Below are 26610 nucleotides of genomic sequence, written 5' to 3'. Positions count from 1 at the left end.
ATAAAATCTTAGTCAACCAAAATAGTCAATCCTTCCTTTCTTTTCATGTCTCCAATTAAACCCATCTAACATGGATTGACTAAAATTGGCATTACTGTAGCCAGATTCGAACAATAAGAAATTTTGGGAAAAAACAGCCATCCTGCATTTGGAAAAGATAGAGATTCTTTTAAAAAACATTTATATATATCTTTATCTTTAAACAGGTTAGTTAAAACTTCCCTGGAAATTCCAATTAAAAATTGTCCTTTTCTTCCATTATTTTCTACAAGAGCTTACTGGGATTCTTATTTCTTGAATTACCAAGCCAACTATTTGATTGTTATTGTTATTGTTTTTCCCAGTTATAGAGTTTGACTTTGGTATGAAAATTCCAGTCACTTCAGGTGCTCCAGAAAGTTTTCAAAGAGACCATACTGAAAAAATTGTCAGTTGCTGTTGTAGCTATTGAGGTAACATACACTTTATTTTTGGTGTGTAATTTTGTTTCATGTCGCACCAGCTAAAGTCATGCAAAGAGTTTCAATATATGTGAAGTGAGATGTGAATTTTACAACAGTTTTGTCTTTGTAATTAGCAGGAAAAACATGTACCTTCACATAGGGGCGGCTCTAGACCCCAGCGCAAGCAAGCAGGCGCGGCGGCGGCCGTTCGGGCGGCATTTGGGCCGGTGGAGCTCCGCGCGCATGCGCGGGCCTGTCCACACCAGAGCCGGGCAGCGGCGACCTGCCGCAGGCATGACTGGCGCGGGTCGGTCCCGCTTCCCTCCGCCGGTTGAGCTCCCGCAGATGCGGCGGGTCTGTCTGCGCCGGCCCGGCGGGTGGACCTGCCGCCGCAGCGGGAGCTCAGCTCAGCTGAAGCCCGCGGCGCCGCCAAGAGCGACGACCGCGCGGGCGCAGGCGCGGCGCAGCGGGGGCAGCGGTGATTGTAGCGTGCGCCCCTGCCTTCACACTAGCTGTCATAGTAAGGAAAAGACCAGAGTTGTTCTCTGATAAGTCTTAAACAATCTATTTTGTTATGGTTTTTTTTTTCTTCTTAATACAGACTTGTACTATTGGATGAGGAACACTCATCCTTTGACCATTTTTCAATATTTCCTTTTGTTGTGCAGCATTAGCCACAGATATAGAAATTAAAGTAATGAATTAAGCTGAAAATACTGATAATGCACAAGTGTACAGAATCCTGCAGTTGCATGTGAAAGCCACAGCCCCTCACCTCTCAAATCTGTTTTGTTCCTGCTGCTGTTGTCAGCTGACTACTCACTTGATGAGCAGTGAGATGACATTGTTAAAGATGAAAGCCTATGCCTGAAATTGGATTAATATTGGGTTCCTCTGCACTTTCAGGCAACCTTACAATTTCTAAAATTGAATCCTCGCTCTGCTTCTCCAGAACAGAGCGGTAACAAACAAGTACTTTTTGATTTTCAGGTATTCTCCTCCATAGACATCTTTCGATTTTCACAAAAATTCAAGCCAAAAATAGAAGAAAATGTTTTTCCTTTTCATAAAATGCATCCCCAGGGAAATATATACTATACACTATACTACAGGCTTTTGACTCCCTCCTGTGGTCCACCGCATCAGCTTTGTGGTATTGTTCATCCAGAGTTCAGCTCCAACTGCTGACATTTTCTGAAAACGTGGTTTTCATTTCAGCCCTCTTGGATTGTGGATCTCACTTCTAATCAAACCTTATGAAAATTAATGGAAATCTCTGCAATAGTCTCAGTATGAGGGAAACATCGGTACCATCAATTCCACTTCCACTGGTTGTTGTCAGGGGCACAGTTGGCTCCCAGCTTGGTCACTAGGACACCCAGCAAGTTCAGCAGGACCCAATGAGCCTTCTTCAAATGGAAGAGCTTTTTGATTGGGCAGGGGAGACAGAGGTTTGCTGCCTGAGCCTTCCAGCTGCAACAGCAGCAGCTCAGTGGCTGCTCAATGTGCACCATGCCCACGGCTGCACTTACCCGGTTCTCACTTCTGCTTCTTGCTCGAACCCTTACTCCAGCCTGCTTCCAGTCCTTGCTCCAAGCCCTGCCTTGGTCACAACTCTGTTCCTGCTCCAGCCCCAGTCTGTACTTGCTTGTTCTGATTTCTGACTCCTGGCTACTTTCCTGACTTACCCTTCAGCTTAGGCTTTGGCTTCTGACTCCCAGCTCTGACCCCTGGCTATATGTCTGATTACAAGTCCGGCTTACCCTTTTAGCTCAGGCTTTGGCATCTGCTTCTGGTTCTGACATTTGGTTTGTCCCCTCAACCCTGATTCTGACTTCATCTTTGGACCAGTGCCTGATGCCCGGATCTATGCTTGTCATTTGCATGTTTCATTTCATGTAGCAAGCTGTATCTGGCCCATCAGACGTTTTCATCCAGCCCTCATACTCCCACCAGGGAGCGGGGTTGGGGGCTTGCCCCACTCTGTGTGTGCCATGGCTCCCAGAAGCAGAGGCATGTCCCCACTCCGGCTCCTACACGTAGAGGCAGCCGGGGGGCTCCACATGGTGCTCCCGCCCCAGGCGCCACCCGCACAGTTCCCATTGGCTGGGAAACACAGCCAATGGGAGCTGCAGAGGTGGTGCCTGTGGAAAGGGCAGCCCGCAGAACTGCCTGGCCAGAGCCTGCACCTCTGATGCCAACCCCCTGCCCCAGCTCTGATCTCCCTCCCACCCTCTGAACCCCTCGGTCCCAGCCCAGAGCAGTGTCTTGCACCCCCAGCCCCTCGTCCCCAGCCCCAGCCCAGAGCCTGCATCCCCAGCCAGAGCCCTCACCCCCCCACACACACACTCCCCAAACCCCTGCCCCTGCCTGAAGCCTCCTCCTGCACCCTGACCTCCTCATTTCTCTCCCCACCCCAGAGCCTGCACCCACAGCTGGAGCCCTCACCCCCTCCCGCACCCCAGCCCCCAATTTTGTGAGCATTCATGACCTGCCATACAATTTCCATGCCCAGATGTGGCCCTTGAGCCAAAAAGTTTTCCCACCCCTGTTCTAGCAAGATATATCCAGAAACCTTTTGAATTATCAGGTTCTGCTTCTATAAAGAGGAGAAAATAAAAAGTTGTTGGGTTCTCAGGTTTTGGGCATATAGCCATTCAGCTCACTACCATCTCATAACGATCTGTGGTTATGAGGTAGGAATTTTTTTACCTAAAATGTTGTTTGACCTGACCTGAGAAAAATGTGCTTTGTTTACTAATGTTATTGCAGTAATTCTGAAAGGCCCCAATCAGGATCAGGGACCTGTGTTGCTCTATAAGCAAGGAAGAAGACATGGTCCACCCCTAAGAAACTTACAATCTAATAAAAGACAAGTGACATATAGGGGGAGGAAGAGAGAGATACCATCAAATGTGTACAATTTTTATATTATATCCTTCTTAAAAATATTTTTTAAAATGTCATTCCGCCACTCATAGTTTGGATGCTAATGTTTCTCTTGCATATAACTGTGGACTGAAAAGCCAAAATAACAAAAGTTACATCTGGCATTTAGTAAAATTGAAAGATTTCACATTCAAAATAAATAAAAGGAAATATCTTGTCACATAGTGGATAATTAAACTGTGGAACTCATTGCCACAAGATATCCTGGAGGCCAAGAGTTTAGCAGAATTTCAAAGGGGTTTAGACATGTATATAGATTACAAGAATATACCGACTTGTTATAGTAAATAATCCAAGAGTTTTGGAAGGGATATAAATCAAAATGCCTCAGGGCCTCATCGTACCTCTAACTACTTGGGGTTAGAACATGGGTGGGCAAAATATGGCCTGTGGGCCACATCCAGCCCATCTAACATTTCTGTCCAACGTGCCATGACTAACATTTCTATCCAGTCTCCTCTGCCCCCTTCGCGATCTCCGAGTCCAGGCTGCTAAAAGTCCTGCAGCACAGCAGGGTGCTCAGGCAGGCTGCCTGCCTGCCATGGCCCCACTCCACTCTTGGAAGTGGCCGGCTGCTGCTGGCACATCTCTGCATGCCCCGGTGAGGGGGAGAGGCGGCTCCGTACACTGCCCCTGCCCTCAGCACCGTCCTCAGAGCTCCCATTGGCCAGTTTCCAGCCAATGGGAGCTGCAGGGGTGGTGCTTGCAGGCACGGGCAGTACACAGAGACCCACTGTCCCCCTCCCCACAAGGAGCACGCAGAGACATGCCAGCAGCAGCCAGCCGCTGCCACTTCTGGGAGTGGCGTGGGGCCTGCCTGTGCCCTGCTGCGCTGCAGCCAAGAGCCGCCTGCACCTCATACCCCCTCCTGCACCCCAACCCCCTGCCCCAGGTCAGAACCTCCTCCTATACCCAAACTCCCTCACAGACCCTGCAGCCCCTCCTGCACTCCAATCCCCTGCACCAGCCCGGAGCCCCCTCCTGCACCACACTCCCTCCCAGAGCCCACACCCCTCACCTTCTCCTGCACTCCAACACTCTGCACCAGCCCGGAGCTCCCTCCTGCACCCAAACTCCCTCCCAGACCCCGCACGCCCTCCATTAATATAGTAGAAATGTGCGGCCCGTGATGACTTACTAAAATTCCTGGCGCCCCCCCCCCCCTTCAAAAATTATTGCTCGCCTCTGGGTTAGAAGAAAACCTGCCCCCTGGGAAGGTATCCCATAACAATCTACTGCATGCTTTCCCCCCCATTTTCCTCTGAAGCTGTTGGATTCAGGATACTGAACTAGATGGACCCTGGGTGTGATCCAGTATAACTATTCCTTTGTTCCTCGTGTGTCTGTGTGTGTGTTTGCACATGAACACAGACAGAAGTAAATGTTAAAACATTTTCAGATAGTTAAGGGGAGAATGCAATTGGGAGGAAATGTAATTCCCAAAATATCAATGGCATTTTTAGGACATCTGTAAAATTACAAGATGCTGTTTACTCTATCACAAATCCTCAATAATATTATCTTGCACAGAGTCAGTTTAAAGGTGAAGAGTGAAAATAAGCCTTTTTGAAAGTAAAGGTAATCTTTATTGTTGGACAAGAGAGATCTGACAGTTTAATATGCTTGGGTTGCATTCTAGTAAAACAAAGCACTAACTGGTCAGTAAACTGATTTTGAATCCCCAGTCCAGGTGAACAGAGAATTTTCACATGATTATAGTAATAAAAATGTCAGTTTCACCCCCATCCCTTTCCTACTTTCCTCCATCCTATTTCCCCTTACGCTCATTGATATCAAATATACATCTGGACAATTTATTGGCTTTTGATGAGCAATATTGAGTTCCAGCATGAAGTCATAATGTATATTGCCGCAGAATAGACACTCTAGAAAACCACCAAGAAACATGCTGAATAAGGTGCATAAGCGACTGTAAGGAATGTAATTGATGTCTGACCCCCCCATCAGAGTAGCACTTTAGAAAAGAAATCAGTTGTTTGGACATCCATTGTGAAGACAGCTCTGTTTGAAATGAGAGCACAAAGTCAATGCCACTCCACACAAATGTGTCTTAAAGAAGTTGTAAGGAAGGATATTTGTTTATGGCAATTTTATTTAGTTTGATATCTTATATCCACATGAGAACAAGGAAAGACAGGATGGGGGGAGGCATAGCTCAGTGGTTTGCACACTGGCCTGTTAAACCCACAGTGGTGAGCTCAATCCTTGAGGGGGCCATTTGGGGATTGGTCTTGCTTTAAGCAGGGGGTTGGACTAGATGACCTCCTGAGGTCCCTTCCAACCCTAATAATCTATGATTTAAAGGCACAAAGGAAGATCTTATCCCTTAATATAAAGCTGAATTAAAACTTTCCTGTTAACTCTAATATGGCACTTCCATTTTCAAAAATATTTCTGTTTTTCTAATTAAGAAACTGTGAGGTGAAACGGCCCAAATTTCAGGTGAGACAAATTAGTTTGGGTAAGAAACACGACAGGGAATAGACAGAGAGAGATAGCTATGCGTTTTAACAGGCCAGCAGCAGTCTCTCGAGAAAATAGCATCACTGAGATGAGACAGAAAAGCAATTAGTAACTAGAGCTGGGTGATATTTTTCAAAGTAATAGTTTATTTGCCAAAAAATGCCATTTCTGTCAACCCAAAACTCTTTGTGAATTTGACATAAAATTGCTAAATAGATTCAGTCCCCAAAATAATGACAGGCCAGATTCACAAGGGGACTTAGGTGCCATTCACAAAATGGATGAAAGTGGTGCCTGTATAACCTTTAGACCAGTGGGTAGGGCACTAATCTGGGATGTGGGAAACCTAAATTCAAATTTCCTGAAATAGGAAGTTGAACCTAGGTCTTCCTCTGTGTAGGTGAGTGCTAGGACTGTACCCTACTGTGAAGTGGGTTTCCCTCAATCTCTTTTGTTAAAGCCATTCCACTTTGCATACATAGTTGTTGGAGCAGGGATTCAAACTTGACTGTCCCCCCAACCAAGTGCCCTAACCAGCAGAAAGGCAGCAGAGTGATTGTCTCTTGCTCTTGCTTTCTGACCCGACTATTCATGAATTTTATACAATGTGCAACGGGAGAGATTAAAAGAGAGACACTGCAGGATAGTTGATAGCCTGGTGGTTAGGAACACTCACCTGGGAGGAGGAGACTCAACTTCCTGCTCTAATTACTGGTACAAGTTGGAACAGCTGCACTAGGAGAGACTGGGGGGAGAGACCTAGCCCAAAGTAGTTTGAAGCCTGGTACTTAGGGCAGCTGGATTCAAATTCTTGTTTCAGAGCAAGGATTTGAACCTGGTCTTCTATATCCCAGGTGAGTGCCCTACTCTCCCAAAGACATGGTCCCCGACAGTACCACCTCCCTTGTGCCTACTATTCACAGAGGCTCACTCCAGCTGAACAGAATTATTAAATTCTACATAAGGAGCTTCTAGTCCCCAAAGCAGCCTTTGAAAAGTAGAAGGTGCTTGGTACCTAGTACAGGTTTACATGGATCATAAAACTTAGAATACATTCACCGAGCCAAGGCACTGAACCAGAGGCTGCCTTGTTGGATTCTGCTTGTAACGTGCTTCAGTGTCATCATTATGTACCACCTGGGAGCCCAGAACAAGACCACTGATGCCTTGTCCAAAAAGGGGAATATCTTGCCACCCAGGATCCACCCTGACACTGAGTGCCTATGTGTTCTTAAGTCCTGGTGCCACAATTCCCCAAGACCTCATGTTACTGATCTGCTAAGCTGCAGTGATGGATCCTCCTCCCAATAAACTTAGGGCATCCCCAAGTTAGGGGAAACACAAGGTCCAGGATGGCTGGCTCTACATCAAGGGCCACTGGTATGTTCCTCTGGGACCCCCTTGATTAGAGGTTCTATGGTTCTGTCACGACTCCTGATTGGCTCCTCACCCTATAAAAGCCCATTGGGCATTCCAGGAAGTGTCCAGGCAACAGTGTGGCTCTCCTGTAGTTTCCATGTTCATTCCAACTCCTGGCTTTGATCTTAACTTGATTTTGACTTCACCTCCTGGATCTAGTACTATTCACATTTTCATTAATGACGTGGATAATGGAGAGGAGAGTATGCTTATAAAATTTGCAGATGACACCAATCTGGGAGGGGTCACAAGTACTTTGGAGGACAGGATTAGAATTCAAAATGACCTTGACAAACTGGAGAATTGGTCTAAAATCAACAGGATGAAATACAGTAAAGAGAAATGCAAAGTACTGCACTCAAGAAGTAAAAATCAAATGCTCAATTACAAAATGGGCAATAACTAGCTAGGCAGTTGCACTGCTGAAATGGATGTGGGGGTTATAGTGAATCACAAATTGAATATGAGCCAATAATGTGATGCAGTTGTGAAAAGGGCTAATATTATTCTGGGATGTATTAATAGGAGTATCATTTGCAAGAACCAGGAGGTATTTTTTCCACTCTATTTGACACTGGTGAGGCCTCAGCTGGAGTATTGTGTCCTGTTCTGGGTGCCAAATTTAGGAAAGATGTGGACAAATTGGAGACTGTCCAGAGGAAGGTTACAAATATGATGAAAAAAAATTAGAAAACCTGACCTATGAGGAAAGGTTTAAAAATTGTTTAATCTGAGAAAAGAAGGCTGAGGGGTGACCTGATACACTTTTCCTATGTGTTAAGGGCTGTTCTAAAGAGGAAGTTTCTTCATGTCCACTGAAGGTAGGACAAGAAGTAATGGGCTTAATTTGCAGCAAGGGAGATTTCAGTTAGATATTAGGAAAATCTTTCTAACTATAAGGATAGTTAAGTACTGGAATTGACTTTCAAGAAAGGTTGTGGAATCCCTGACATTGGAAATTTTTAAGAACAGGTTAGTCAAACATCTGTCAGGGATGGCCTGGGTATACTTGGTACTGTCTCAGCACAGTGGCATGGACTAGATGGCCTCTCGAGGTCCTTTCCATCCCTAACTTTTGATGATTCTATCTTTTGTTTGTTCCTATGGAGATTCCTGCCCATTTCCCCCTTCCCTCCCCACACTTCCACCAAAGAGTGAAAAAAGGTAGATCTATAAGCCTAGACAATTTGAAGCAGATCAGAAATCTGGGGTCAGTCTTCTTTGCATTCTTAAAGAAACTCTTTTAATTGATGATTACCTGCATAAAAGACTGAATTACTCCTGATACTTTCTCCAATTTTCATATCTTGTTGAATGTTTGGTATACTTGTAAGCTTAATAATGCAATCAGATTGTGAAAGTGGATGATTCTGTTGAGAAACAAAGCGATGCACCCTTAATTTAGCAAAAAGGAAGGTGGGTCTTTAAATGGCAGCTGTGGCTATTCATCTCCATCTGTAAATGAAGGACACTCAGGAGGTAGACAATTATCCTTTTAATTCAAGCAAAAAGGTACTTTTTCATCTTTGTTCTGTTATCCCTTTTCTTACTACTAGAAATAAGTGGTTGTTATAGAGCTGGGATTGGCAGATATGTCCATATGTACAATGCTGGCCTGAGGTGTGGAGCTGGAGTTGGAATGGATTTTCTGGAACCCCCTGTTATTTATTTTGAATCTATAGCCCTTGGTGAATTCTTGGTCTTAATTCAGGGGCTCATTCTGACTTCTGTTTGAAAAGAGTAAGCAAGAAAAAATAAGTATCTCTGTGCATTATGAACTCCTTCCAATGCCACTGAAATCAATTAAAATATTTCTGTTGTCTTCAGAGAGTCTTGGATCAAGTCCTTTAAGGGCATCATAGTGTACAAGATGTATTACCCTTAGTGTTTGAACTGAATACGGTTTTCAGATTGGCTCTCCTATCAAGCATAGTTCATGTTTAACACAGGCCTCTGCCAAATATGGGTTTCTAAACTCGTTCCACATTCTGACTCTCTAGCCTGGAATGGGCTTCCTACACCTTTTTTACTGAACAGAATAGGGACTAATCTCATAAAGAAGATATAACCTGCTTTTGACCTGAGCAGCCCAACAAATTCAGGACCCTTGGGAAGTTCCAGTGGGGAGTAAAAAATCAGTGATGGAGTCTGGTACTTTCTTTGATGCAATCTTGTTTATTTACAAGAAATGTACAAAGTCCTGCTTCTTTGAATGCAGCAGTATCCAAAAGCAGGGGATAGCTTCTTTGCTTACTTTCAGACTACTTTCAGGAAGCATCTCTGACCCAGAACCTGCACTCAAGGTCACGCCACCTGGCTTTCTTGCTCTCCCTCCGAGTCTCTCTCAGTTTCTTGTCTGCTCCTTCCACACCCGCACCCACCTCCACCCACCAACCAATCTCTCTTTGGAACAGTACCCAGTGGCAGACTCCATTATACCTTTTTTTTAATGCATGGGCCCTTAACTGTACCTTACAACAATCTTACATTCATATCAGTTTCACAAGGTTTTAACTCAATCCATAACCAGGTTTAACCCAGCTCTTAACAATATAATAATAATGATAATTAATAATTATCATTTGCACATTTGCACTTTGCACTTTTGTCGCAGCTTCTATCCAGCAATTTCCGAGCATTAATTAATTTGGTTTTCATCACTTTGAAGTAGTAAATTATTGCCATCTCTTTTACATATTGGGAAACTGAGACACATATTGAATGACTTAACAGTGACCAGATGTCCTGATACTATCGTCTTTATAGGACACTATTACCCCAGCATCCCAATTTTTCACACTTGCTATTTGGTTACCCTAAGTGGCTTTAGTGGTTACATAAGAAGGCTGTGGCAGAGTTGAGTATAGAGTCCATGTTTCCTGAATCAATCCTAATAGCCAACAAAATCATCCTATATCCTTATCCTCTGGATAAGAAATAAATAATTTTCATCCAAAACTACATGGTCCTGTTTAGCCAACAAGTTTGTGGTTTTGAAATATAAATATTTGCCTTCATTTCTTGTACCCTGTTTGTGACTGTTTATAGCCCTCTGTAGCAAATGACACATTTCATATAACCCAGGAAGGCCATGTACCTGAAACTGAAACATTTTTCATTCAGACTTTAATCACTATGTGATATGTCCCTTACGGTATGTCTACACAGCCATCAGAGGAGCGACTGCAGCACATGTACCTGAGCTAGCTTTGATCCAGCTAGCTTGCATTACAATTAGCAATGAAACTGCAGCACAGGCTAGCCAATCATGTACATACCCAGGGTCCCGGATAGCTTTAGATGCACCGTGCTGCTACCCATGCTGTTAGTTATTCAAGTGAGTTAGATCAAAGTTAGCTCAGGTATGTCTACACATGCTTCAGCCACACCTCTGAATGCACTGTAGATATACCCAGTGCCAGAGGCTGTTTTTTCAAAGGGGGACTGGAGAGCAAGTCTGCCCCATGCTCACCTGGCAGTGGCAGTTCCTGTCCAGTCATGCTGGACCTGGCTCCCCACTCTGGGCATTCCAACCTGGCTCACAGGATCACAGCACTATTCAGGTACATCCTGGGCACCCCGTCATCATGACAGAGGGGTGGCCAGACCAAATTTGAGTGAGTAGCATTGTGACCTGGTTCATAGGGCTTCAATGCCTCACAACTCCATGTGTTCTGTTGCAATTCCTGGAGTGGGTAGCCAGGAACAACACCACAGGATAGGAGCTGCAGCTGCCGGATGCATGCAGAGTGGAATGTCTCTCCAGCACCATGTGAAAATTCCTATCGTACACCTCCTTTTCAGTTCTTACATGCCACCTTTGCAATGGATGCAATGTTTAGTTTGAATGCTTTTCTGAACCGCTTCCTCATATTGATAGTCCTATCTGCATGCTGCAGTGCAGCTATCCTAACATAATTATAGCCATTAAAATACATTTTATATCATTATAGATATTTCTCCAAGTTTTGCAACCTAAAATGATGGCATTTTAATTCTTATAAATGATAAATTCTGTCTAAGGAAAATCAGTCTTTGACACTGAGTCTGTGTTGTGCCTGCTAAAATATGGGAAAATATGGATTCGCCTCTGTTGACTGAGTAAGTCAACTTCCCACTTTGTTACTTTCAGGTCACTATCTCATTCAAATATGGAATGAAATAGTCCCTCCACAACACCATTGAACTCAGACTTCTCCAAGGGTCTATGGCTGATCCTGCTGCTGTCATTTTTTGATGGGGGAGTTGAATTTGTATTCAGTTTTCAACATATGAACAACTTTAACTTTAAAGTCATTGCTCAGGACAGAATATGAACTTCTGCGAAGAGTGCTGAGTTCCTGGGGTAAATTAGGATTGTAAATGGTGTATAGAAAAACCCCACTGAACTGCAGAAGTCTTCACTGTACTAATCAGGTTCCTCTCTGTCGTGGCACTGGAGCTGTTAAGACTGATAGTGCTCAGTGACTTCATGATGATTCATCTGAATCAGCTCAGAATTTCATGGCTGCCATGCCAACCATGGGACTTTTTCTAGTTGTTTATTAGCTCAGCCCATAGGACTGAGCATGATATTTAGGATTTGATTAAATGATAGAGAAATAGAGATTATACTACTGCCATGATCTGGACAAACTGGAGAAATGGTCTGAAACTAAACTGGATGAAAAGCAATAAGGACAAATGCAAAGTATTCCACTTAGGAAGGAGTAATCAGTTGAATGCATACAAAATGGGAAACTCCTGCCTAGGAAGGAGTACTACGGAAAGGGATCTGGGTGTCATAGTGGATCACAAGCTAAATATGAGTCAACTGTGTAACACTGTTACCAACAACAACAACAAAAACATCATTCTGGGATGTATTAGCAGGAGTGTTGTATGCAAGACACAAGAAGTAATTCTTCCGCTCTACTCCGTGCTGATAAGGCCTCAGCTGGAGTATTGTGTCCAGTTCTCGGTACCACATTTCAGGAAAGATGTGGACAAATTGGAGAAAGTCAAAAGAAGAGCAAAGAAATGATTAAAGGTCTAGAAAACATGATCTATGAGGGAAGATGGAAAAAATGGGTTTGTTGAGGCTGGAGAAGAGAAGATTGAGCATGATAACAGTTTATCAAGTATATAAAAGGTTGTTACAAGGAGGAAGGAGAAAAAATATTCTTGCTAACCTCTGAGGATAGGACAAGAAGCAATGGGCTTAAGCTGCAGCAAAGGTGGTTTAGGTTGGACATTAGGTAAAACATCCTAACTGTCATGGTGGTTAAGCACTGGAATAAATTTCCTGGGGAGGTTGCAGAATCTCCATCATTGGAGATTTTTAAGAGTAGATTAGACAAATGCCTGTCTCTTAGGGATGGTCTAGATACTACTTAATACTGCTGTGAGTGCAGGTCCCTTCCAGTCTTATGATTATATGATTTTATGGACCACTCATTGTCTCCTGTTGAGATGCTCCTGTCTCAAAGGACCTATTTTCATGACCAGCTCAAAGAAACTTGTGGAGCTGGTTAGCTTCCAATTAGTGCTGAGGAGCCATTCTATTCAGTACCCCTCCACACATGCGTGCACACATTTTTTAGTATTTTTGTAAAAAGAAATGACAATTTTTGCATCAAATTAAAATTTTCCCACAAAAATGTCTTTTACGGGGGGGAAAGCAATTTTTCCATTCAAAATTTTTTGTATGTATTAATTTATTTTTACCAGCTTTAGTTACTAAGCTGGAGATAGCAGCCAGAGAAGTTGGTGGATATTAGTTTGACATCTCTGATTGGGTAATGAATCTGCCATTCACATCTCATGCTTAAAATCTTGGTGTCTTAGTAGATCATGATCTTCTGCTATTTGTTCAGATAAAGGCTGTGTTTTTCCATTTCTGATATGCAAGGTGTGTGTAACTTTCTTTTTCAAATGCAGACCTTGTTCTAGTTACCCATGCCTTTGCCAATGAAGAGTAGATTACTGTAACGCACATACATGAGTCTACTTGTTGATATTAATCAGAAACTAACACTGGTGCGGATATGGCTGCCTACTTGTTACATGGTGCACTATGCAGAGCACACAATACACAGTGCTTCAGAATTTGCAGTAGCAGCTAAGGCTTAAGGGCTTGATTTTGGGGGAGCACTATGATTGTTGCTTCACTCATATGTTGGTTATTGTTGGGATATTGGACAGCACTAGCAGTCAAAAAGAAGAAAAACTAAGGTATAATGGACAACTCTTTAGTGAGGAGCTTGTGTCTTATGATGTGCACTTGCGTATTTTGTGAAAAGAGCCTAGGGCACTAGATAAGTGCCTTTAAAATTTTAATTTGCTTAAAGAAATAAAGATCTTTATGTGTATCCATTCCTGGATCTAGAGTAACCTTGTTCATCTCCTTCAGAGATATCCAGAACAATTGTTTAACTACAAAATAAGACATTTTATTTTACAGTGCTCTGCAATTCTCTTACATCTTTTCTTTGACCTCTGTAATGGGGAAAATATTGCAAAAGGAAAAGTCAATGCTGATTTAATTTTAAGAATCATTATATCTAATGTAATTTCATCATTTGCAAGTTTCTATCAATTTCCCAAAGTGAAAGACCACTTGTAGTATGAGAGAGGTTACTGGATGAAATCTTCTGTCAATAGTATGTAAAACCAGTTGGATAGGTTTTAGTAATATAGTGAAGATTTTGGGCCTATACTTGGTGTTAGATAAAGGGAGTTCAGAGATAAATGGAGGTCCTACCGATCTGGGATTGTAATAGAGCTCTTCGATTCTAGTATATGAATCACAGACTTCCTGGTGTATTCCAGCAGAAATCTCTGAAACAAGCCTCAAGGACCATGAACGGATTGATCATTTATCTGAAATAATGTTATTTCTCTGGTTTATTCTGTTTGTTCAACTGCTGACAAAAGCATTGTTCGCTGTCCAACATGTCTTCTCAACCTCAAAAATACTTTATTTTGCTCTAACATATGGGCCGTTTATTAAATAATTTGCTATTATATTAAATAGAGCACTGCAAACCCACTGTCTTCCAAAGTCTTCATGGCAAATATTATCATAGTTAGCAGTATCTTCTTTTTCTGTACGGTGTACAATACATTTTGCACTCAAAATGAGGAGATGGCAAAATATTGATTCATTTTAAGTAAGGAGAGAGAAATAGTTATTTGTCTAGTTGCACAGAGTTTTGCCCTCTTTGAATCTACTCATAAGAGAAACTTGAGAAATTGTCCTGTGATAAATGTAAAGACAGAACAAGTCCTTTGAAACAAACACAAAAAACACTAAACTGAAGAAGGCACTTCATTAGAATAAGGAAAACGGTATTATCCTTGGGGTGATTCTGCCTCTCTACTTCACTGCAGAAATTTTGCCTAGAATCTATCCAGACCAGCTTTTGTCTGGTTTTCCACCACAGTACCTATCCATATAGGAACCCCTTTCACAGTATCTCCCAATGTGTTTTACAATGTACTACAATATTTCATATTTCTACCATCTCTGTGCCCAGTTCAGCAAAGTACTTGAGCACATGACTAACTTTAAGCCTGAGCAACCCCACTGAATTCAACAGAATTACGCATATGCTTAGTTAGGTATGGTCTTAAGTAACTTGCAGATTTAGGGCCTCTATGTAAAGCAGACTGTTTAGAAATACAAATATCATTTTATTTGGCTTCAAAGAATAGTTACTAATTTAAGTGGTCCCAGCATTTTGTATTCATATCTGCATACTAACATTCCTGTGTCCCCTGATATTGAAGTGATTTTTAATTAAAGGGGTTGCCAGTACCATTGCTGGAAGGATTTCCTTAAATGTTTGAATTATCAGCAAATTTTTTTGTTGCTTTGGTGTCCACCTAATCCTATTGTCTCTAATGAAGACAGTTCCTTTGGCTCTCCAGGCAAAATGTTCAGAAATTTTAAATTAAAATCTAGCATCATGAATCTCTGTTTCTATAGTAACAATGTTTGTGAAACATTCTTTTTACATGGATAATGTACAGATGCATATACACACACACACTTAAATTTGCATGGAACTCAACTTTTAATTAATATTCCTATTAGGTTAACAAGCAGACATAACTGTAACTGACAGCAATGCAAATAATAATTACTGCATCTCTTCACTTACAAGTCGTAAATGGGATGCAACCATGAGAAAAACTACGTTTGTTCTTAAAAGGTTATTTCTCTTAAACCATAAATGGAGTAGTTAGTTAATTATTCTAGCTCAAGGGAATACCTCAGTCCATAATTATGTATACAATTCAGTGTATCTATTGTGGAAGGGTGAAGAGCTTAGTGGACTCTCTGATTTTAGTCTGTGGGGTTCAGAGTTTTAGATTTTCTAAACATCATGTTTAGACCATTAGTAGTACAAAGCATTTAACAATAGCTGCTGGCAATGGATTTTGTTGTAATAAAAATACATTCTCATTTGAAGTTTGAAAAGAAAACCAAATTGGACTCAGATTCTGGAAAGCACTTAAGCACATATTTAAAGTTAAATTTTGAAGTTAATGGGGCTTAAGCAAATGCTTTCCTGAACTGGGGCCTTGATGGAGAGAGAAAGGAAAGCTATTCCAGGAGCAGGAGCTGCAAAGGAAAAGGATCTTGCACCACAATAAGTGGAAGTGAAATCGCAATGAGGTAAGTGGAGTGAGCAGAAGAGGAAGCTGAGGAAGTCTGAGTGGTAGGCTTGATGCCAGTCCACAGAGGCTTTATAAACGAGGATGGGAATTTAAAGTTGGTGGGTTTTTTGTTAGATATGTTTCCATTAAAGATACATTTTGAATAAAATTAAAAAATCATTTGCTTTTTCATTTAAAATAAATATATCCTTCATTTATGTGAAAAATGATTCCTAATCAATATATAGGAAGAAACAGTAAAGTTAAGATATTATAGCTGACAAAAATATCCCAAAATAGCCAAAATGGGAGAAGGTGAAAAATAAAATGACTATTTACCTGATATATTTCTGAAAATTAAATTAAACTTCAGTGTATTGCTGCTGAAGGCCAAAAGATAAAATCTAGATGCCAAGATGTAGAGGTACAGTAATTATGCTAATACTAATGATAAGAAAATGTAAACTCCATACCAGTCATACAGTAAGTGCTTTTCTTTTGCAGCATTAAAGTGCAATTCAAGAAACCTGCTATATTTATTGATTGGTATAAGAGGCCTGTAGCAAAAGCTTAAAACTCTAGAAACCTGCTTTGAAAATAACATGTAACTGTCAGTGAGTTGAGTTTGATGTCCTTAGTTCCTACTGAACAATGAACATAAGAACGGTTGTACCGGGTCAGACCAAAGGTCCATCTAGCCCAGTATCTGTCTACCGACAGTGGCCAATGCCAGGTGCCCCAGAGGGAGTGAATCTAACAGGCAATGATCAAGTGATCTCTCTCCTGCCATCCATCTCCATTCTCTGATGAACAGAGGCTAGGGACACCATTCCTTACCCATCCTGGCTAATAGCCATTTATGGACTTAACCACCATGAATTTATCCAGTTCTCTTTTAAACCCTGCTATAGTCCTTGCCTTCACAACCTCCTCAGGCAAGGAGTTCCACAGGTTGACTCTGCGCTGTTTGAAGAACTTCCTTTTATTTGTTTTAAACCTGCTGCCTATTAATTTCATTTGGTGACCCCTAGTTCTTGTATTATGGGAATAAGTAAATAACTTTTCCTTATCCACTTTCTCAACATCACTCATGATTTTATATACTTCTGTCATATCCCCCCTTAGTCTCCTCTTTTCCAAGCTGAAGAGTCCTAGCCTCTTTAATCTTTCCTCATATGGGACCCTCTCCAAACCCCTAATCATTTTAGTTGCCATTTTCTGAACCTTTTCTAGTGCCAGTATATCTTTTTTGAGATGAGGAGACCACATCTGTACGCAGTATTCGAGATGTGAGCGTACCATTGATTTATGTAAGGGCAATAATATATTCTCAGTCTTATTCTCTATCCCCTTTTTAATGATTCCTAACATCCTGTTTGCTTTTTTGACCACCTCTGCACACTGCGTGGATATCTTCAGACAACTATCCACGATGACTCCAAGATCTTTTTCCTGACTCGGTGCAGCTAAATTAGCCCCCATCATATTGTATGTATAGTTGGGGTTATTTTTTCCAGTATGCATTACTTTACATTTATCTACATTAAATTTCATTTGCCATTTTGTTGCCCAATCACTTAATTTTGTGAGATCTTTTTGAAGTTCTTCACAGTCTGCTTTGGTCTTAACTATCTTGAGCAGTTTAGTATCATCTGCAAACTTTGCCACCTCACTGTTTACCCCTTTCTCCAGATCATTTACAAATAAGTTGAATAGGATTGGTCCGAGGACTGACCCTTGGGGAACACCACTAGTTACCCCTCTCCATTCTGAGAATTTACCATTAATTCCTACCCTTTGTTCCCTGTCTTTTAACCAGTTCTCAATCCATGAAAGGACCTTCCCTATTATCCCATGACAGCTTAATTTACATAAGAGCCTTTGGTGAGGGACCTTGTCAAAGGCTTTCTGGAAATCTAAGTACACTATGTCCACTGGATCCCTGTTGTCCACATGTTTGTTGACCCCTTCAAAGAACTCTAATAGATTAGTAAGACACGATTTCCCTTTACAGAAACCATGTTGACTATTGCTCAACAGTTTGTTTTTCTATGTGTCTGACAATTTTATTCTTAACTATTATTTCGACTAATTTGCCCGGGACCGACGTTAGACTTACAAGTCTGTAATTGCCGGAATCACCTCTCGAGCCCTTTTTAAATATTGGTGTTACATTAGTTAACTTCCAGTCATTGGGTATCGAAGCCGATTTAAAGGACAGGTTACAAACCTTAGTTAATAGTTCCGCAACTTCACATTTGAGTTCTTTCAGAACTCTTGGGTGAATGCCATCTGGTCCCGGTGACTTGTTAATGTTGAGTTTATCAATTAATTCCAAAACCTCCTCTAGTGATACTTCAATCTGTGACAGTTCCTCAGATTTGTCACCTACAAAAGCCGGCTCAGGTTTGGGAATCTCCCTAACATCCTCAGCCGTGAAGACTGAAGCAAAGAATCCATTTAGTTTCTCCGCAATGAATCTATTGTCTTTAAGCGCTCCTTTTGTATCTTGATCATCAAGGGGCCCCACTGGTTGTTTAGCAGGCTTCTTGCTTCTGATGTATTTAAAAAACATATTGTTATTACCTTTGGAATTTTTCGCCAGCCATTCTTCAAATTCCTCTTTGGCTTTTCTTATTACACTCTTGCACTTAATTTGGCAGCGTTTATGCTCCTTTCTATTTGCCTCACTAGGATTTGACTTCCACTTTTTAAAGGAAGTCTTTTTATCTCTCACTGCTTGTTTGACATGGTTGTTAAGCCACAGTGGCACTTTTTTAGTTCTTTTACTGTGTTTCTTAATTTGGGGTATACATTGAAGTTGGGCCTCTATTATGGTGTCTTTAAAAAGCACCCATGCAGCTTGCAGAGATTTCACTTTAGTCACTGTACCTTTTAACTTCTGTTTAACTAACCCCCTCATTTTTGCATAGTTCCCCCTTTTGAAATTAAATGCCACAGTGTTGGGCTGTTGAGATGTTCTTCCCACCACAGGGATTTTGAATGCCATTGTATTATGGTCACTATTTCCAAGCAGTCCTGTTATAGTTACCTCTTGGGCCAGCTCCTGTGCTCCACTCAGGATTAAATCTAGAGTTGCCTCCTGTGGGTTCCCGTACCAGCTGCTCCATGAAGCAGTCATTTAAAGTATCGATAAATTTTATCTCTGGATTTCGTCCTGAAGTGAAATGTTCCCAGTCAATATGGGGATAATTGAAATCCCCCACTATTATTCAGTTCTTAATTTGATAGCCTCTCTAATTTCCCTTAGCATTTCATCATCACTATTACTGTCCTGGTCAGATGGTCGATAAAAGATCCCTAATGTTATATTCTTATTAGAGCATGACATTTCTATCCATAGAGATTCTATGGAACATGTGGATTCACTTAAGATTTTTACTTCATTTGATTCTACATTTTCTTTCACATATAGTGCCACTCCCCCACACCACACCCCCCAGTGACCTGTTCTGTCCTTCTGATATATTTTGTACCTTGGAATGATTGTGTCCCATTCATTGCTCTCAGTCCACCAGATTTCTGTGATGCCTATTATATCAATATCTTCCTTTATCACAAGGCACTCTAGTTCACCCATCTTATTAATTAGGCTTCTAGCATTTGTGTACAAGCACTTTAAAAACTTATCCCTGTTTATTTGTCTGCCCTTTTCTGATGTGTCAGATTCTTTATGTGAATCTTTATCATCTGATCTGGCCCTTACATTATCCTCTTCCATCCTCTGCTCCTGACTATAACCTGGAGATTCTCTATCATTAGACTCTCCCCTAAGAGAAGTCTGTGTCCGATCAGCTTAATGGGATGAAATCGGAGGGCCCAGATAATCTTCATCCAATAATATTAAAGGAACTGGCACATGAAATTGCAAGCCCATTAGCAAGAATTTTTAATGAATCGGTAAACTCAGGGGTTGTACCGTACAACTGGAGAATTGCTAACATAGTTCCTATTTTTAAGAAAGGGAAAAAAAGTGATCCGAGTAACTATAGGCCTGTTAGTTTGACATCTGTAGTATGTAAGGTCTTGGAAAAAATTTTGAAGGAGAGGGTAGTTAAGGACATTGAGGTCAATGGTAATTGAGACAAAATACAACATGGTTTCACAAAAGGTAGATTGTGCCAAACCAACCTGATCTCCTCCTTTGAGAAAGTAACAGATTTTTTAGACAAAGGAAATGCAGTGGATCTAATTTACCTCGATTTCAGTAAGACATTTGACACGGTTCCACATGGGGAATTATTAGTTAAATTGGAAAAGATGGGGATAAATATGAAAAGTGAAAGGTGGATAAGGAACTGGTTAAAGGCGAGACTACAACGGGTCATACTGAAAGGTGAACTGTCAGGCTGGAAGGAGGTTACTAGTGGAGTTCCTCAGGGATCAGTTTGGGGACCAATTTTATTTAACCTTTTTATTACTGACCTTGGCACAAAAAGCGGGAATGTGCTAATAAAGTTTGCGGCTGACACAAAGCTGGGAGGTATTGCTAACACAGAGAAGAACCGGGATATCATACAGGAAGATCTGGATGTCCTTGTAAACTGGAGTAATAGTAATAGAATGAAATTTAATAGTGAAAAGTGCAAGGTCATGCATTTAGGGATTAATAACAAGAATTTTAGTTATAAATTAGGGATGCATCAGTTGGAAGTAACAGAGGAGGAGAAGGACCTCGGAGTATTGGTTGATCACAGGATGACTATGAGCTGCCAATGTGATATGGCTGTAAAAAAAGCTAATGCGGTTTTAGGATGCATCAGGCAAGGTATTTCCAGCAAAGATAAGGAGGTGTTAGTACCGTTATACAAGGCACTGGTGAGACCTCATCTGGAATACTGTGTGCAGTTCTGGTCTCCCATGTTTAAGAAGGATGAATTCAAACTGGAACAGGTTCAGAGACGGGCTACAAGGATGATCCGAGAAATGGAAAACCTGTCTTATGAAAGGAGACTGAAAGAGCTTGGCTTGTTTAGCCTAACCAAAAGAAGGTTGAGGGGGGATATGATTGCTCTTTATAAATATATCAGAGGGATTAATATTAGGGAGGGAGAGGAATTATTTAAGCTTAGTAACAATGTGGACACAAGAACAAATGGATATAAACTGGACACTAGGAAGTTTAGATTTGAAATTAGATGAAGGTTTCTAACCATTAGAGGAGTGAAGTTCTGGAACAGCCTTCCAAGGGGAGTAGTGGGGGCAAAAGACATATCTGGCTTTAAGACTAAGCTTGATAAATTTATGGAGGGGACGGTATGATGGGATTGCCTAATTTTGGCAATTAATTTGGCAATTGATCTTTGATTATCAGCAGGTAAGTATGCCCAGTGGTCTGTGATGGGATGTTAGATGGGGTGGGATCTGAGTTACTACAGAGAATTCTTTCCTGGGTGCTGGCTGGTGAGTCTTGCCCACATGCTCAGGGTTTAACTGATCGCCATATTTGGGGTCGGGAAGGAATTTTCCTCCAGGGCAGATTGGCAGAGGCCCTGGAGGTTTTTCGCCTTCCTCTGCAGCATGGGGCACGGGTCACTTTCTGGAGGATTCTCTGCAGCTTGAGGTCTTCAAACCGCAATTTGGGGACTTCGATAACTCAGACATAGGTTAGGGGTTTGTTATAGAAGTGGATGGGTGGGATTCTGTGGCCTGCATTGTGCAGGAGGTCAGACTAGATGATCATAATGGTCCCTTCTGACCTTAAAGTCTATGAGTCTATGAGTCTATGATCCACATGCTCCTCTGCAGCAGTCGGCTTTCCCCCATCTCCTAGTTTAAAAACTGCTCTACAACCTTTTTAATGTTTAGTGCCAGCAGTGCCTTGCTTTTGAAAAGAATCACATGTAATTTGATACAATTGTCCGGTGTGATCAAGAGAGACTGAGAATTTCATTTACATACCATAGGAACTGAAGCCCCTAGCCACTCTACAAAGAGTTGAGCATGTTGAAAACAGTGTGCTGAGAAGTATTTTGTGGTTTCATTGAGTGCATATAGACAATGTATCAAAAAAGAGGGCTTCAGATTTCAGCAATGCAGTCCCCAAACACCAATAAGCACACATATTAATGTAAAAAGTGTTAAGATGATGGCAGAATTAATGTACCTGGTTCATTCATAATTATTTTTAGTAAATATAAAATTCCCAACCAAAAGGATGATTTGTGTTTAAGTACAGTTAATGTATTTATAGATGTTTCCTAAAAAAATTCCATGCATCTGCTAACATAATTCTAATGTGCTTTCCACACATAGACTGCCCAATGCATTGATAAGAACACTGAAAATTAGTAGGCACAAAAAATTTGAGATTGTTTGATTATAATGCATAGTTGCCCTGGGACTATTAAATGAAAAAATTTCTAGTGTTAAAAAAAAAAGTGTTATTCTGATAATCTTTCAATTCTGCAGCCCTGTCATCCAATAAAGCGGCACATTTAAGTCTTTCTATCAAACAGCTATAACTACTCTGTCAAGCTTGACTTCTTAAACCTGTCAAGTAGTCATTCCTTTTCCTTCTCAAAGTGTCGAACTTTGAAGCTTTCTAACCTTCTTTCCTAATGGAAGTTTCAACAAAATACAGAGAAAAAAAAATCCTATTTTAGAAATTTCTCACTTGAAAACAAATTCCACCTTGTGTTAATATGGGTATCTCAGTTTAGCTCATTTTAGCTAGGTCAGTTTACTTCCTTGGAGGACAGACTTACCCCAGGTTCTGGTCCATTGCTCCCAAGAATTAGTCGTGCTACAATATTTTGTTGATCTAATAGTCCAAAAAATAAATAAATAGATAAGCAGCATCTTTTATCTTGTAACTGGGATTTGTAATTGAAAGGATCTCTTTCTGTATTACTAATCCAGATGGTAACTCAAAGATGAAACCTGCCCCATGTTATCATTTATAAAATTATGAATATATGGGATCAGCAAAAGTTATTTCCTTCTTTAATTGGTTATTGTTATATATAGCATTGGAAACAAGAAGTCAGGTTAAAGTTACCTAACATTATCCATTATAAACCCCTGCTTTCAGTTGCTTATAACTTTGCCAAAGTTTAAGTGTTCAGGCTAAAATTGTTTATGCTTCCTCTCTGCTCCAGGCTGACTGAAAAAAAAAAAGTTTATGTGAAAACAATTTAACAATTTTCAAGAACAAGGATGGGGGGGAAAGGGTATTTTTGCCAATGTTAACAAATGTCTGTAGCCATTTCTTTGAGTTCTAACATGTCCCTGCTTTGGAACAAGGATTTGAAATTGGGCAGGAAGATGATCTTAGAATAAGAAATGTGCATTTTGCTGTCTCCATGAAAATCCACTGGAATTTAGCCAAACTAAAAATCACTATTGGCACCCGCTAAGTAGAGTATGTTAGAAGCTTGTTGCTAAATTTTCTGAGCATTCCCTATGCACTGATCATGCTCCAGGCCCACAAAGTTCACTGTTTGCCAACTTCACTGAGTTCACTCATAGCACCATGAGCTAACTACAAGATGAGTGCAAAGATAGAGTTCTGAAAAAGTTGTGAGCAGGATGTAACAGCAGCAGCCACACACAGACCTTTGGCCTAGAAGAAGGCATACTGGGTTGGGAGACCTCGTTGCATGCTTGTCTAGCTCATCCACTAATGGGTGTTAATTTTGTGCCTTTCACAGCCCTTATTATTGAGGCCAGGATCATGCCCCCTACTTAGGAGGAAGGCAAGGATTATTTATCTATTTTACAATAACTGAGAGGATACACAAGGTCACTTCTGTCCGAGTTGGGAATGGAATCTAAAATGGCAAGTTTCATGCACATAGCCACAGTACTATTCAAGACAAATGTGAAAAATGTGTGTGCTTAACTACAGTTTCTGTAATCGCTAGACTACTCTCCCCTCCAGAGCTAGGAATAAAACCCAGAATTTCTGATCTTCAATACTCTTCTTCTATCTAGTAAATAGTCATGCAAGCCACTTGCAAAGTATGTCTTGCATGCACTGGTGGTTGGTCCACATAGAGGAAAACAGCTTAATACTGCTATGAACTACTCCTTTAGCTCAAGTGGTGGAGGCCTGTGCTGTCAGTCTAAAAGCCCTTGGTTTCAGCCCTGCTAATTACCCATGGGTTACACATTACGTGGGTTATACATTATTGAATTTGTTTGTTCAGGGGTTTTTTTGTTTTTGTTTTTTAAACATAGAAAAGAACATTGTCTGTAAAGTCAAGCTCTCAAAAGTTAGGAAATGCCAGAATTAATGTGTCTCAGCAACCTTAATTCAGCCCACTTTTGCATATTGCGACAGATTAGTGTTTGTCTATATCAATCTGCAAACTCCATTTTGTTTTGTGAATGCTATGTTGCCTTTTTACTCTCCTGTCCCCTTTACTTTTGCACCGTAGCCTCCATCTTAAGCTGGGACCCCATGGAGATGTCAGAATCCTTTCAGCTTGCAGAGACACTAACAATGAGAATGCCGTTAAGAATCTTTATGGTCCCCCATTCCAAATGGGTCCACAAAGGGCAATAGGCTGTCTACAGTCCAGGGGGATCCTCTTTTCACAGTTTATACCGTGGGAAAGAGGTATTAAGCAACTGAACACCTAGTGGTGGTTTTGAAGCTGCTCAGGGGGCACCTGATAGAAGAGGCCAGAACTCTATTTAAGGGCCAGATCTTCTTCAGTCAGAGTTCTCTCACCAACTATCCATCATCTGATAAGATGACTCAGCAGGAGGAGTAGGGTGCAAGAGGGCCCTGGGACCCTCTAAGACCCTGAAAGTTTACTAACCAAAACCCAAGAGGTCTTTGAAACGTGGTGTAGGAACGAGGGCATGGGTGGTCATGCCTAATGGTTAGAGTCAGGAGTCTGGCAGCAGAGTCAGATTCAGCGTCTGGAGTCAGTGTCAGTAGTATGGCATAGGATCAGGGACCTGGAGCAAGGCAGGAAAGCAGTGACCAAGAACAGACAGTGGTCCGAGATAAAGAGGACAGGAACAGGCAGATAGCAGGGCTGAGGAATGAGACAAGTAGGCAGGGTACATAGCAACAGTCATCCAGGGATTCACCAAATTCCTCAGACAATTTCCTGTGCCTCTTTCTTGTTTAAATAGAGCATTCCAACTCATTGATGGGGCTGGATGTCTCCCCCAGTCAGGAGCTTTGTGGGTGGAGGCCTCTATGAGCTAGAGTTTTACTTGTCCCATTCGTCACTGGTTCAGGTAAGCTGCTGCGCACTGCCTGAAGACCTGAGGGCCCAGGTTCAAGGCCTGTGATCACCTACAGTTGACAGCACTAGAGGAGAGGGTTTTGCAGGCTGGCATTTGCAATTTTTGCCTAGATCGGTAACTCTTCTGCTTGGTCTACGAGTAAAGTGTCTAATGTAGAAGTTCCTTTGCAGAATCCTTTGGTTTAACTGTCACAATATCCTCAAAGTGTCGAGTGGTAAACCAGACTACTCATGAACATAGGTACTGGGGAAGGTAGGCTTTTGGGGAGGCTTGGGGCATCAGTACTGGTCTTTGGGCCTAGAATACCTGTACCTTAGGGGGTATTACACAGGGGGTTTATGCCCAGGAAGTGTGCCAAAGTGGTTGGACTAAGACTTAAGAGCGTGTGGGATCCAAAGGTTTGGGTCCAATACAGCAGTCTGACCACAATGGGGAGCTCAGCCAAGGCCACAGCACATATGCAGTATGACATAGTATTTAATTACATGATCCCATGCTATTTGCTCTATATGATCTGTGTCTCGCTCATTGCACAGGATTAACAGTAACAGAACTCTATTCCTGGCTCTGCCATAGACATCTCATATGATCTTGGGCAAGATTATCCTGTTGCATACAGTCAAGTGAGCCAAGCTGCACAGGCAACCTGTTAGGATTTCCTAACAGTCGAGTGCTTTACTTTGCAACCTCAATGTTCTTTTTAACACAGTGTTTTTGAATGTGATTGTTATTTATGCCACACTGCAGATGTGCCAAGGTGCTCCACAGACTAACAAAACGGTAGATCCCTCCCCTGCTAAGTTTTCTACTTGGTTTAGACAAACAAGCAGTTCTAAAAAACTCATCAGTTTTGCCTAAAATAGAGACCTCCATATCTGCAGTACTCCTTTCTAGTTTCTATTCCCTTGTATGATTAAAAATAACTTGGCTCCTACTATTGAGATCATGTAACAGATTATCTATTTCAGGTTAACTAATATTTCATTACATCATGAAATTAGCAGTTTTTGAGAACCCCCTCTTGATATGACAACAGTTGAAAATAAACAAATGGAAACAAAGGGGTGGAGGGTTACAGTAGTGCAAAATCATTCAGTGAGCTCAATGTCAAGTAGGTATTTAATTCATTCCTCTGATGCAAGATGAGGTGGAAGTTGGTCAGAGGTGAAAGTAAGCTGGTACGGCCCAGTACGGAGTACCGATAAAAAAAGGTGCAGTAGTGTACTGGCAAATAAGTGGAGCATTCAGTACTGGCTTACTTTCACCTCTTTTGGCTGCATAACAAAAAGTGACCAAAGCTGGAGCAGTTCTTTTCTGCCCTCTGGATGAGGTGATCCTTAATAATATAGATCGCCTAAAGAACTGCCCTGGCTTTGGTCACCCACCCACCCACACACCCCCAACAACCGAGAGTGAAATTAACAAGGATGCCAGAAATAGCCCC

The 26610-nt window shown here is 41.5% G+C and overlaps 1 protein-coding gene across 4 annotated transcripts in view; it reads left to right on the top strand.

Moving 5' to 3' along the window:
* Positions 1–26610, top strand: part of NKAIN2 (sodium/potassium transporting ATPase interacting 2) — a 746352-nt gene that overhangs the window by 554608 nt on the left and 165134 nt on the right. For 2 of the 4 annotated variants that reach the window (XM_039532698.1, XM_039532696.1), the window contains exon 2: positions 345–452. The exons of the other annotated variants lie outside the window; for them this stretch is intronic. The gene's annotated coding sequence lies outside the window, so the exon portion shown is untranslated. The remainder of the gene's footprint in view (positions 1–344; positions 453–26610) is intronic. 4 annotated transcript variants of the gene reach the window in all.

Source organism: Mauremys reevesii, linkage group 3, assembly GCF_016161935.1.
Source record: "Mauremys reevesii isolate NIE-2019 linkage group 3, ASM1616193v1, whole genome shotgun sequence".
Taxonomy (NCBI): domain Eukaryota; kingdom Metazoa; phylum Chordata; order Testudines; family Geoemydidae; genus Mauremys; species Mauremys reevesii.
The sequence above is the reverse complement of the archived record's forward strand: the minus strand, read 5'-3'. Positions and strand labels throughout refer to the sequence as shown.